Source organism: Toxorhynchites rutilus, chromosome 1 (assembly GCF_029784135.1).
Source record: "Toxorhynchites rutilus septentrionalis strain SRP chromosome 1, ASM2978413v1, whole genome shotgun sequence".
NCBI lineage: Eukaryota > Metazoa > Arthropoda > Insecta > Diptera > Culicidae > Toxorhynchites > Toxorhynchites rutilus.
Window position 1 is genome coordinate 196,743,387 of NC_073744.1, and position 14,048 is coordinate 196,757,434.

General features: G+C 43.6%; 1 protein-coding gene and 1 long non-coding RNA gene across 9 annotated transcripts in view; one reads left to right on the top strand and one right to left on the bottom strand.

Annotated features, from left to right (window-relative positions):
• Positions 1–14,048, bottom strand: part of LOC129762184 (uncharacterized) — a 132,958-nt gene that overhangs the window by 77,846 nt on the left and 41,064 nt on the right. The gene's annotated exons all lie outside the window — the stretch shown is intronic.
• LOC129762170 (uncharacterized) overlaps positions 1–14,048 on the top strand; it is a 147,422-nt gene that overhangs the window by 50,486 nt on the left and 82,888 nt on the right. Inside the window, exons 1-2 of one of the 8 annotated variants that reach the window (XM_055760182.1) lie at positions 9,314–9,825; positions 9,929–10,379. The exons of 1 other annotated variant lie outside the window; for it this stretch is intronic. The gene's annotated coding sequence lies outside the window, so the exon portion shown is untranslated. Of the gene's footprint in view, positions 1–9,313; positions 9,826–9,928; positions 10,380–14,048 lie in introns of those variants that run through there. 6 more of the 8 variants (XM_055760183.1, XM_055760187.1, XM_055760186.1 and 3 more) reach the window with 6 other exon arrangements.

Below are 14,048 nucleotides of genomic sequence, written 5' to 3' on the forward strand. Positions count from 1 at the left end.
GAATATTAAATTTGTAACCTTTTTTGCAGAATAAAGTATTAATATTGACGTGGGACTACGTCTAACCGGAATATATGGAGGGTAAAATGAAAACCTAAACACAGAACATGCAGGAAAAAATGAAAGATTTCGAATGCTTATAGCTCGAACATTTCGTACTGGATAGGAGAGATGTTTGCATCACTTGATAGGGAATATTTCTACGCATCTATCGCAACTAACAAAATGTTGTTTTTCATTAGATAAACAATTGAATAACTGTAAAATATTAGGCGTTATCTAAACGCCCTAACTGCATCGTTTTGATTGGCCCGATTTACGGTTTCCCTAACACAGCCATCAAAACCAAGCAGCCTTGGGGAAATCGGCATTGCAAATACATGAAAGTAGGGGGACTTTTGTTCTCATCGAAAAATGTTCCCTAACACAGACTTTAAAACCAAGCAGCGAAATCGGCATTGCAAACACACGAAAGAGCCTAGAGGCGAGTGAACTGAAAAGTTTAAACCCTCTTAAAGCCAAAAAGAAGAAAAAGAGCACACGAAAGTAGGGGGAGCTTTTGTTCCCACCGAAATGTGTTCCCTAATAGAGATTTCTAAACCAAGGTGCCTGGAGAAATCGGTATTTCAAATTCATGCAAGTCGGGGGTATTTTTGTTCCGACTGGAATGTGTTTCCCTAACACAGACTTCAAATCCATGAAGCGTGGGGAAATCGGCTTTGCGAATTCATACAAATCGGAGGTATTTTTGTTCCGATTGAAATGTGTTTCCCTAACACAGACTTCAAAACCGAGGTTTCTGGGGAAATCGGCTCTGCAAATAAATGCAAACTGCGAGTACTTTTGTCCTCGCTTGCCTTTGTGCAGAGTGGAATATGTCTGTCCTAACATGATCTTCTAAACTTAGGAACCTGGGAAAATCGTGCAGCCACTAGAAACGAATGAACTTCCCAGTTTCAAGCAAATTCGAGATTCGAGAAGTATGTACACTTTTGGGATGTAAACTTCAGAGGGAAATGTAAAATAAAATAATCGTTTGATAATTTTTTTTTTGTCTTTATTGGAAAGATTTTCAGCCTTAGGCTGGTTCATCAAACGTTTGATAATTCTTCCGTACATATATTTTGTTCTAGTCATCATACCAAACGTAAAAGGTCCGTCATTAAATTTACTTGTAACGAAGAACAATCAATCACAATAAATGAATTGACTTTACACGGCATTTGTTCATTTTTTTCACTCACAGAGCAAATATATTGAACTCAATTGAATTTGGAAACTGTTTCATTCAATCAAGAATTTAATCAATACAAACGAATGATTGCTAAGCTAAGGTAGTTCCACGTGAACCTTGCGGTTATATCATAGATATAACCCACTCATTTTTTTTTTAAAAAAAACGAAGAAACTTACCGGTACTCCTAGAACTCTCCTATTAGTATATCAAGTTTTCTAATTCTAATACTGGTCGAGTAAGGATAAGAATTACGTGTTTCAAGAACAACAATCAATTAATTCATTGAGATTAAAAAACGTAGAACTGTCTTCAGGGAGAGTCAGGGTAGTCTGAAAGGGAGGATCTCCTACTTTACAACAAATCGAAATTTTCGTGATCGACGAAACATAGGGTTTTTTTAATGCGAGGCAATTCCGCATGTTGCTGCATCAAAAAAAGTATTTGGACAAGGACGAAACTGCACTAAGAACACCGAACATACTTCGTATGAAAGCATCTCTAAACGCTGGAGAAGTCGTTTTAACTTCTTAGGTGTGACGTTTGAAGCGATCAAAATTATCCAATTGCAACCAGAGATGCCAACCTTCCTGATTTTTCAGGATTTCCCAGACTTTTTAGCACGATTCTGACGAACACTTAATTTATCCAGATTTTTCTGAAACGATCCTGATTTTTCCTGATTTTTGTACTCTTTACATTATTCGTAATAAATATACTGGTTTCCATGCCAAAGCTTTCTGTCATGATAGTTCTCCGGTTCGCGCTTGTATATATCTTACATTGAGTTGAACTTTGTAAAGGGCGAACACGAAATTATTGCGACTTTTTTTTACCATTGGGTGAAAATCAACCAAATTTTGCACACTTTCTCATTGATGTGTATTGTCTACATGTTGTCAAACTCGAAGTCGTGTTTTTCGATTCAACGAAAATGGGGGTGAACCAACGCGAGTCGAGAGAACAAATTCTTTCCAAACACCTGGAATTTCCTGACCTGTCGCACCGGCAGTTGGGAAAAATGTTGAACATTGCTACCAGCTGCCGTTTTGCGATTGCGTTTGCCACTCACCACTCGCAGCAACTGCCTGTTGTCTTGATGTCCACCGAACTGAATGTGTTCTGTTCCGAATGCGGGTTTTCTCATCGTCGCGAGCAGCTTTGCCAGTCAACTCGATCGCTTCGGCGGCCGAAACTATATAACGCCGGCTAGGTGGACTGGTGCACTGGTACTAACGCGCTCGGCCTAGCTACCCTTGCGGGGAACTCCACACCAACACGGTTCGAGCGGGATTTTGCCTTTCCCTTCACTTTTCCTCCTTTGCCATGCCCAGACATGGCTGCTTGGGTTGGTTTGTTGATGTGTTGTGATGCGAACTGATGTGGTGTACGGTTTGAATGAGAATGATCGTTACGGCAGCGGAGCGGGGATTTTTAAGCTGACTGGCTGGCTCGAGAATTACGCATGTGTGAGACTGCGACCAATGTTTCGTTCATTGTTTTCTTTTTCCTTTCCAATCGTGCTTCATTCTATTTCGCTGCTGCTCTGGTTGCCCGTTTTGGTCGGTACGATTTGAGGAGCACAAAATGGACCAATCAAAAATGGGCACATAGTGTATTTGGACAATGCTTGATATTTCACAATTATTCAATTTTTTATCTCAAGAAAAATGAAATGTTATTCGTTATGATAGATGCGTAGATATATTTCCTATCAATTGATGCAAAAACTTTTGCGATCTATTGAGAAATGCTCGAGTTATAAGCGTTCCAAATCTTGCATTTTTTCCTACTTGTTCAGTGCCTAGATTTCAATTTCACCCCCTATATCTTCCGGTTAGACGTAGTCCTACGTCAAAAAGTTGTGCCATGACGTACACGATTCCAGCCCTTCTGGTTATCTGAAACAAACAAATCGAACAGATTCTGGATCAGTAAAGAATGGAATGGAAACCCGAAGCAGGTTTTCGCTTGAAGAAAGTTATGGATGGGTCTGGTAGGACTGGAATAAAATCTGTACCATGAGCTTCTACCAATCAACTATTTTCGATGAATTCCAACAAGTACTGCTAGCAGCTGAACGTATGAAAATCAACGATCCAGAACGCTTCTAGGGCACTTTTAAAACTCCACCCGCCTTACACACCAGATATTCCAGCTTCAGATTATTAACTGTTAAGATTCTAGTAAAAACTTAAACCTACTGCATAGCATAAGTTCTGAGAGGATGGAATTCTCAAGTTGCATGAAGAATGCTGAAATATTCAGGATAAAATGGTGCATATATGATCGAAAAGATGTATGTCACAAAAAATATGCTTTTGTTTTTTTTTCTTAGAATCGGCACGAATTTTTCAAGACAATATTTAGCATGATTTAACAATTAAGGGTCAACGGAATCATCGATCACGATGATACTGCAGATGTTTTGTTTTTACTAGGTTCATTATAGCCACCAGGCACTACCGAACCTGTAAAAGCGAAAGTCAAAGTCAGAAAGATGTTTAGACGAGAAAATTCTATTTTCAAACAAAGTGCTTGATTTCATTGTCTGATTTTTTGAAAACTCAAACAGCTTTAATAAAAATGCTCGAGAATAAGCTCACAATCGATATTTTAAAACGGATATGGAGATAACGTAAATGGAATTCGGAAGAAAATTATGAGCTCCTGGACAATTTTGGAAAAAATCGAAGATTTCACGACAAATTTTTGTTGGCTATAATTTTTATCAATAAACATATGGAATAGAAAATAGAAACAAGCTTGAAATTAAATTTAAACGAAAAAAAAAGTATTTCTTGATTTTTTCCTCAAAACCGGAGGAATGTCCACGTGGACAACAGGGGGAGGGGTATAAGGAATGTCCACGCTTGTCCACGGAGGGGGAGGGGGGTGTCTAAAATCATGCTTTTTCTGTCCACGTGGCATGTGGACAGCCCCTAACCGATATTCGGCCGGATAACAAATATTGCCCGGATAGGCCGGATACCGGAAAGTTTCCGAATATCCGTTTCATCTCTTCATCTAATTTCGATGCAATACGATCACTACTGGTTCTAGTTTTTCTGATGTTCGAATTGTCGTCTGAAAAAAATATTTATACGACTTTTTATAGAACGATATTTTATGGAGCGGTCCCTGTTGCAACCGTGCGTTTATCGTACACTTTACGGCCAAAACCAGTCTATTTGCGGTGTGGAAGAATAAACCATTGTTGCAATTGAAAAGAACACGTGTTAAGTAAAAACGTCTATCTTTATTTCGTGCTCAGCTCAAAACTAACTGAAGTGAAAAATCACGTTGCTAATGGTAACCATCCTAGTTCATGCCTACTATAGTAAAAGCAACTAGGGATGCTAATATCTCCCCCCTAAGAAAGAACATAGTCTTGAAAACGTTGTGGAGGGTTGATGTTCCGTTTTGGCTTTGATCGTGCACGCGTAGAACCATGTACTGCAGAAAATGGTCCAGGTTGAATAGGCTCCGGTTCATCGTCCGGCAGTTCAGGATCGTCTGGAAGTTCCGGATCGTCCGGAAGGTAAGGAAATTCTTGTGCTGAAACAAAAGAAGAATTTTCGTCCGGAAACTCCGCATTTGTTGTCATTCCGAAATCGCCCAAAAGAATGCTCAGCGGTAGTTCAATTTCTGTTTTTTCTTGTTTTCCAGTGTCGTTGGTCCGAAGTTGATCGATGTGAGAACGAATTAGCCGCTTCCGTCCGGATGGTGCATCAAGAAGTACATTGTAATGTACATTCCCAATCGCTTCAATGATGACTCCAGATTGCCACTTCCAGGTGGTGTTGTTTTTGTGCACCTTCGCGAATACCAGTGATCCGGCTGCAAGTTTCCGTGCTGGGCAAGGCTTGGCTACTACCGGTGGTTGTGGAAGTATGTTCGAAGGCTTCAGCAAATCCAATGTTGTCCACATTTTTCTGCCGTTCAGCACTTCCGAAGGGGATTTGCCCTCGAGCAGATTGGACGGAGTTGCTCGATACACCTGCAGAAAGGTTTGTAGTGCTGCAGATGCTCGTAATCCTTCCCCCTCTTGGATTTTGCGCAGTGACCTCTTAAGCGTGTCGACGAATCTTTCCGCTTGACCATTCGATTGGGGGTGGAACGGTGCGGTGCGGAAATGGATGATGCCCAGCTTTTCGCAGAAGGAACGAAATTCGAATCCAGTGAACTGGGTTCCATTATCAGAAACAATTACCTTCGGTACGCCAAATCTGGCAAAGCTCTCAGTGAGGAACCCGATCGTCGAAGAAGCTGTCGTTGATTTCGTCTGGAACATCTCTGGCCACTTGGAAAAGGAATCGACGATGACCAGATAGCTGAACCCGTCGATCGGTCCGGCATAGTCCAAATGAATACGTTCCCATGGACCTTCTGCGGTCTGCCACGGATGTGGCTCTGCTTGTGGTGGAGATTTTTTCGCATTCGCACAGCTGGTACAGCTTCGAATGTACTCAGTGATGTCTTCATCGATCTTCGGCCAGTAGATGATGCTCACAGCGATGGCTTTGACTCGTTCGATTCCGGGATGACCTCGATGTAGCTGCTTCAATAGTTTCTTCCGGAAACACTCCGGAATCACCAACCGTTCCATCATCATCACGCAACCTTGTACAACGTATAATGATTCACGCCGATGGAAAAACGTCTGCAATGCTACATTCTGAATCGATTTTCCGTTCTTGGGCCAGCCGGAGTTGATGTACTGGATGAGTCGCTGCAACATTGGGTCTGCTGACGTAGCTTTCTGCACCATATCGAATGTGACTGGTAGGTGTTCGATGGTGCTGTCCAGAATGCACTGCTGATCGGGCTCGATGTTGACACTTGCCACCACAAATTCTTCCTCTGGTCGCTCGTGGCTGCTGATGAGCCTCGATAGTACATCCGCATAGCCGAAATTGTTGGTAGATACGAACTCGATATCGAAATCGTACCCAAGCAGTGTAAGTGCCCAACGCTTCAATCGATTTGCCGTGTGGATGGGAACTCCTTTCTTCGATCCAAAGACTTTCACCAGTGGCTGGTGGTCAGTCTGTAGCTTGAACCTTCGTCCAACAGCATGCGGTGGAACTTGGTGACAGCAAAGACCAGAGCGAGCGCCTCCTTTTCGATTTGTCCGTAGTTTTGTTCAGCCGACGACAGATTCTTGGACGCATGAGCGACTGCCTTGATACGACCGTCCGGGAAACGATGCATGATGACCGCTCCAATGCCGATGTTGGATGCATCACCCGCCACGATGATCTCCAACGCTGGGTCATAGTGGGTAAGTAATAGGTCCGACTGAAGAACTTGCTTGATGTCGGTGAAGGCTTGTTGGCATTCGGCACTCCAAACGAATTTTGCATCTTTTTTTAGAAGTTGATCCAGCGGTCTTCGGAGTTGATGCATTTCACGGATGAATTTTCCGTAAAAATTCACTGCGCCCAAGAACGATCGCAGTGTGGAAATATCGGTTGGACGTGGCATCGTGGAAATTGCTGCTGTTTTCTCCGGATCCGGGCGTAGGCCATTTGCGTCGACGATGTGCCCCAGATATTTGATTTCCCGCTGATAGAAATGACACTTTTCCAGCTTCAGATGGAACCCATATTCTTGGAGGCAACTGAACAGGGTGCACAACGTCTGATAGTGTTGCTCCTCGTTTTTGCTGAAGATGATGAAGTCATCCAGGAACACCTCAACACCGGAAATCCCAGCAATCATGGTGTGCATAAGCTGTTGGAAAGCACCGGGTGCTGACTTTACACCAGGAGCCAGCCTGTTGAAGTTGAATAGGCCCCGGTGGGTGTTGATGGTGAGGAGTCGCTTCGATGCATCGTCGACTTCAACCTGTAGGTAAGCGTCCGACAGATCGATTATGCTAAACGCTTTGCTTCCAGCCAACTTCGAGAAGATGTCGTCCGGTGTGGGAAGCGGAAAATTGTGCGCCTCCAGCATCGAATTCAGCCCAGTTGAGTAGTCGGCACAAATTCGAACCTTGCCACCCGGCTTCCGAACTGCCACGATAGGAGCTGCCCAGTCAGAGTAATCTACTGGTGAGATAATGCCCAACTGCTGCAGACGATTGAGCTCGGTTTTGACCAAGGGAATGGCGTTGTATGGAACCGGGCGTTTGGGTCGAAAAATCGGTCTGGCATCTGGCTTCAGGTGAAGACTGATTTGAGCTTTCTGGCAATGCCCAAGAGTGTCCTGAAAAACTTCGGGAAACCGCATGAAGAAATGCTTTCCAGAAAAGGAATTTGAATTGGATTGATTCACTTGATTAATGAACGATGACAATGGTTTCGTCCACATCTCGAAGAGGTCCATCCATTCCGAGCCGAACAGGTTGAGTCCCTTGACTGACGTTACTCGGCATAGTCCAGGCTTGATGACGTCGTTGACTCCTACGAGACAGGTGAATTCCCCCAGCAGCGGCAGAGGATCTTTGGTTGCAGAAAGTGCTTCACAGGACGATGGCTTGAGTGCAGGTGATCCAACCTTCCTCCAGGTCTCTTCACTGATGATGGTGATTGGTGATCCACTGTCGAGTTGCAGTGTGGCTTGACGTCCGTTCATCATTGTCGTGACGAAACGGGTGAGATTACCGGTGTGGTTTACAGTGTGAACGATGTTGGCATGGTACTTGGTCTTCTTCTTCTGGTTCTTCTTACCCTTTTGGTTGGAATTATCCCCAGCAGGCGCGTTTGAAGTCTTGGTGAAGCATCCGCAGTACCCTTCCTTGTGTCCCACACGGTTGCAAGATTTGCACAGATGGCTGCTGTATGTGCAATCCTTCACGAAGTGCATCTGGCCGCATTGCCAGCACGGCGTCTTTGGAGATTTGGCTTCCGGTTTAAACGAGGGCTTGGGAACTTCTGATGGTCTCTTCTTCTCACTGATGGCGTGTACTGCTGCTTTCGAGCTGGCTGGATGCTCAATCAAGCTGGTGTTTGCTTTCAGATTAACGAGCTGCTGGAACTCGTCGATGAGAGTTTGAAGAGTCACTGGTGCGTCCGGTCTCTCGTTTTCCATCCGGGTGAGCAATCTCGTCCGAATATCAGCGTGCTTGGATGCCTTCAGTCCGGTCACGAAAACCAGACATTTGAACTGGTCGATTGTTAGGTTCACAAAATCGAAATCTTCACACGCTCGGTTTACCATTCCGCCGTAGGTTATGATGTCGTCTCCTTCGCTTTTCGCCAGTTGGAGACACTGGAACCGGCGTCGGAAAAGTGAGGTTTGTTCTCCGAAAATTTTGATTAACGTTTCCACGGTGTCCTTGAACGTAACATCCTTAGGGAGCCTAGGAAGGATGTAATTCAAATACCGACTGTGGGAAGCGGTGTCCATTTTTCGCAGCAACAGCCGGACCTTGGCTGCATCATCCAAATGCTGCGCGTCGCTCTCGAAAAGGTCGGTATAGCGTGCGAACCATTTCTTGAATGTGACGCCATTTTCTGGGTTGAAAGAAAACTCGCTGATGTTGGAAGAAAGGGCTTCCAACGTGTGTTCCGGATTTGGCTGCCTGGGAACTGCAAACCGCTGCAAAAGTTGGGTGATTTGCAAAATCGCCGTTTGCATGTCCTGGACCGCTTCTCCGGCTGGTTCTCCTCCTCCGCTTGCCATTTTAGATGATGTATGCTTCTATTGACTCCGATTTTCACTTTGTCCTCGTCGCCAAAATTTGTTGCAATTGAAAAGAACACGTGTTAAGTAAAAACGTCTATCTTTATTTCGTGCTCAGCTCAAAACTAACTGAAGTGAAAAATCACGTTGCTAATGGTAACCATCCTAGTTCATGCCTACTATAGTAAAAGCAACTAGGGATGCTAATAACCATCGTTGATAAAGTCGATAAATTGATGGAATTAAGGAATTTCTTAACCACAATTGAATCAAAATCCAACAGAGACGACAAGAGAACCCCAATGCCCCAATACATTATGAAAACATCCGAGATAATTAAGACACCCACGGTTCGCTGCGAGAGAGAGCGTGAGTGCCTCTCGTTGATGCCCATTTCTCGAGTGGGGAGCTAAGTGAGATCCGCGCGCGCCGTTTTGCTTTTATTTCCCATTTCGCCTGGCTCCCCAACGGTGGCCAAACGCGCGCCCGAATTAGTGTTCGATAAACAGTGGCTCCGAGGAGACGAAGATCGTGGGAGCAGCGTTAGCGCGGATTACAACCGACCAACCGGAGAAGTGTGTGCTGCTGAAGCTGAGGAGCGTGTTTCTCGAGTTTTCCAGGGGCTCTAAAGGTCCTAAAGGCCAGTAATGTAATGTGAGTTGGGGTTCGGTGGCATTGAGTGTCAGTTTTCCCGTCGAGTTACTCGCATTTCTTCTTCGGTGGGTGAATACAGAAAATATTGAACCTGTGAAATGAGTAAAAGTGTCGCAATGTAAATTGTGAAATCGGTGTAATCGAATGTGAAAAAATAAGTTTTCCCCCAGCGGCTCCTCTGGAGCTTGGTGAAGTTTGTGAGATATCAAATTTATTGTTTTACATTCTTTCTCCCGATTCGATGACTATTCGCTCCCTTTGGAGGTTTGGTTGTGGTGAAACGTTGCGAGCGGACGTGTTTTGCATTGGTATTTTGTTTGTTTGTTTTTTTTGCAACTCCCAATGTGCGCTTGACTGCAGCCTACTTAGCTTTGCCAGCGAATAAATAAATCACTTCGGTCCCGCTTTCAGAGAGTGTCGTATGCAAAGTGCATCCCCTTATTCGGGGTTCAATTTCTGTTCAGCTGATTCGAAAACGCGATTGTTGTAAGTTAACCAACAGAAATAAAGTGAAAAAAAAAACAACATCAAAACAGAAGACAACAGTTGTAAAAGTGATCGTTAATACAGTTTTCTATTTTATACTGCTTCATTTTTTTGGGGTGGCGCAAAAGAAGAAAAGCTTGCAAAACGTGGCTCACACACCGAGTGTATAAAAAAGTGAAGTCGTTTATAATCAAATTAAGATTTTTTTTCGCCAGTGGGTGAGTGAAAATATCGTAACTGAGTAGGCAGAGTACAGTGACCAGCAGAGCTTCCGACGAACCGACCCTCAACAGACGGAATACGCGAAACCGAGAGTGAAATTTCCCAAAGCCGCCGAGGGAACAGCGCACAGCAAGCGTCTCTCCAGGGTTTGAAGGTAATTATGAAAAGTCTCATTATTAATGAAGATTATTGGTAATTGAACGAAAATGAAATTTGGAGAAAAAAGTAGCCATTGCAAAAGCCATACCCGAAGGCAGAGCAGAAAACATTTTCGGAAGTATAGTTTTTTCTTCACTGCCGCTGCTGCTGCTGCTGCCGTTGCGGCTGTTTGTGCATTCACACAGCTTCCGCGTTCGTTGCCGGGTTTGATGAATGCGTGCATTTCTCCGCGCCTGGGTTTGGGCGCCACAGAAGGAGCCACTACAACAATGAACGGATCGTATCGCATCGCATCGCAACGTGTGGTTGGTTACGTGAAGGGGTAATTACCTGACACAACTCGGGCTATTCACAATGATGTGTTTGGCATATGCGCGCAGATCAGGCGTGGAGAGGATGGGAGGGCAGATATGGAGTACGAAAAAAAAAATTCAACACGCTGTTATTTAACCGCGAGTGAACGGAACGGGAAAAGGGAAGATTTTTAGCCGGTGATGAAATTAACAGATCAGGCGTGATGTTTACATTTGCAGGCAGAAATGGCATGAAATTGGAGAAATTTTGGGCAAGCACTGCTTACTAGGATTTTTGGAAAAATCAGAAAGCTTTAGTTGCATACAATCTAAAACTGCTGTATATTTTATAAAAGTATCCATAGTGGTCAGCTTGGTTGGAAAGTGTTACTCTTTCAGTGGTGAAAATTTCCATGCCATTGATTCAGTCTGTTTTTCAGAAATTGGTAGCCGAGAAGGATCAGGTTCAAAAATCACAAAATTATTGAACTTGGCTCAATCCAACTCCGCCTGCGAATGACGGATCTCAATAATAGCATGTCCGAATAAGAACCTGAAATTATTGAGAAACCAGAGCAGTGGGTCCAAAACCCCAGAAAAGGAGGATGGTTGTAATAGCTGTTATCCATGGTTATTATGGAAAGGTAGTAATGGATAAACCCCTAAACCAAGGGGGGTTTTAAACCTTGCCGTTAACGGAGCCTGTGCCTTGGGTCCACAAAGGAAGAATACTTGGTATTCATACTGGTTCATGCAAGTTATTCTACGACGACAAGCATGACTCCCCAAGAACTGCTGTTCTAGTAAAAGCAAATATTAAATGCTTTCCTATAACAGAGTTCATTCAAAAGGACATCGTCGCGATCAGAGTTGAGATACCAACCGCCAAGGGAAGATCCGACATAATAATTGCGTCGGCTTATTTCCCTGGTGACGTACCTGAGGCACCTCCCCAAGAGGTTGCGGCGTTCGTAAATTATTGCAGAGAAATCAAAAGGGACTTCATCATCGGCTGTGATGCCAACGCTCATCACACTTTGTCTTTTAGAATTTCTCTCTTCAAACAACATTGACATTGCCAATATAGGCAATGAACCAACGTTTATAAACGCTATCAGACAAGAAGTCCTGGACCTAACACTGTGCAGTCCGGTAATTTCTTCGAAAATACACAACTGGCACGTTTCGGAAGAGGCGTCTTTGTCTGATCACAGACACATTATCTTCGAATGGGATAGTGGCTTGACAGTAGAGAGAGAATATCGTGATCCAAGAAAAACCAACTGGGAACGATATTCACTTGAACTCGAGTCCAACAAGGACCAACTCTTAACACAAGAATAAGGTCGATTCAACAGCTCGAATCAACTTCAAAAGAATTAAATGATACGATAGTTTCTGTCTACAACAGTAATTGTCCACTTAAGAGAGTTTCTTCGACAAGAAACGTTCCATGGTGGAACAATAGGCTCGAGCGGCTACGTAAAACAGCGCGGAAGCTGTTCAACAGAGCTAAAATTAATTCGGATTGGTCTCAATGTAGGAGCGCCCTAACCGAATATAACAGAGAACTAAGACGATCTAAACGAAAATCTTGGGTAAATAACTGCGAAAGCATTGAAAGTACCCCAATCGTTGCAAGACTAAGCAAGACTCTTGCAAAAGGCCACTCGAACGGGCTAGGCTCCCTCAAAAAGGACGACGGTTCGTTCACAAAATCTCCCTCAGAAGTATTAGACTTACTGATGAAAACTCACTTCCCGGGATCTACATCGGTTCATTCTGATACCAGTCCTAGCTACAACCGCGACATGAAATGCTCTCGAAGGTATTCTCAAAGTGCAAAGGATGTCGCAAAGATAGTTGCTGGAATGGTTTTCGCGAGGGCCAGAGTAGAAAGCGCGGTGAGATCCTTTCAACCATACAAATCCGCAGGTGCAGATGGAATTTTTCCAGCCCTGATTCAAAAAGGAGAATCTAAGCTGATTCCATCTCTAATCGAGATTTTTAAGGCAAGTCTGATACTAGAGCACATTCCTTCCACATGGAGACTCGTTAAAGTGGTCTTCACTCCAAAAGCTGGGAAACGTGATAAATCACTCCCAAAATCATTCAGACCAATTAGTTTATCATCAATACTGCTAAAAACTATGGAAAAAGTATTATATGAATACATAAAGTCTGTATTCATGTCCAAATGCCGTTTATCTAAATACCAGTTTGCCTATCAATCAGGCAAATCCACAGTCACAGCGTTACACACGCTTGTGACTAAAATTGAAAAATCTCTTTCGTCAAAAGAAACTGCATTATGTGCGTTTCTTGATATCGAAGGGGCTTTCGACAATGCTTCTTATGTATCAATGGCACAGGCTATGAGAAGAAGACATTTCGATGACTGCATAGTAGAATGGATCAAAGGCATGCTCACAAATAGACAAATCACCTCGGAGCTGGGTGGTCCACAAGGAGGGGTTCTATCACCTCTACTTTGGTCACTGGTGGTTGACGACCTTCTGATTAATTTGGAGGCGAATGGTTTCGAAACCGTGGGTTTTGCTGATGATTTAGTCATAATGGTACGTGGCAAATTCGACGATGTGATATCGAGCAGGATGCAGATGGCCTTAAACCTTACGCAATCATGGTGTATCAAAGAAGGTCTGAACATAAATCCCTCGAAAACAACAATTATTCCTTTCACCATAAAGAAGAAACTGCATCTGCAGACTCTAAATCTTGGAGGAGAGGAAATAAAATTCAGCGTTTCAGTGAAATAGCTAGGCGTAATCCTAGACGCTAAACTAAACTGGAACGCACACTTAGATGCAATTATCAGTAAGGCCAACATTGCAATATGGGCATGTTCTAAAATGATAGGCAGAACATGGGGCCTTCAACCAAAAATGGTTATGTGGGTCTATACAGCAATTGTGCGGCCTAGGATAACCTATGCCTCATTAGTATGGTGGTCAAAGACAAAGGAGACTGTAGCTACAAAAAAGCTAAACAAACTCCAACGACTGGCATGCGTTGCTGTAACAGGAGCAATGCGAAGCACACCCTCAAAGGCATTGGAGGCTATCCTTCACTTGTTACCTTTGGGTCAACATGTTCAGCTGGAGGCTAATAGAAGCGCTCTAAAGCTAAAAAGATATAAAAAAATATTAGACGGGGACAAAACTGGTCACTTGAGCATCCTGAATCTCTTACCCGTTGGACCAACCTCAGAGATGAACAGCGATTGGATGGAACCAAGGACCAATTATGACATTCCATACAGAGTGATCGAACTTTCTCGTTCAGTATGGGATGAGGGTGGTCCCGATGTTCGTAATGGTTCAATCCTGTTCTATACCGATGGGTCGAAA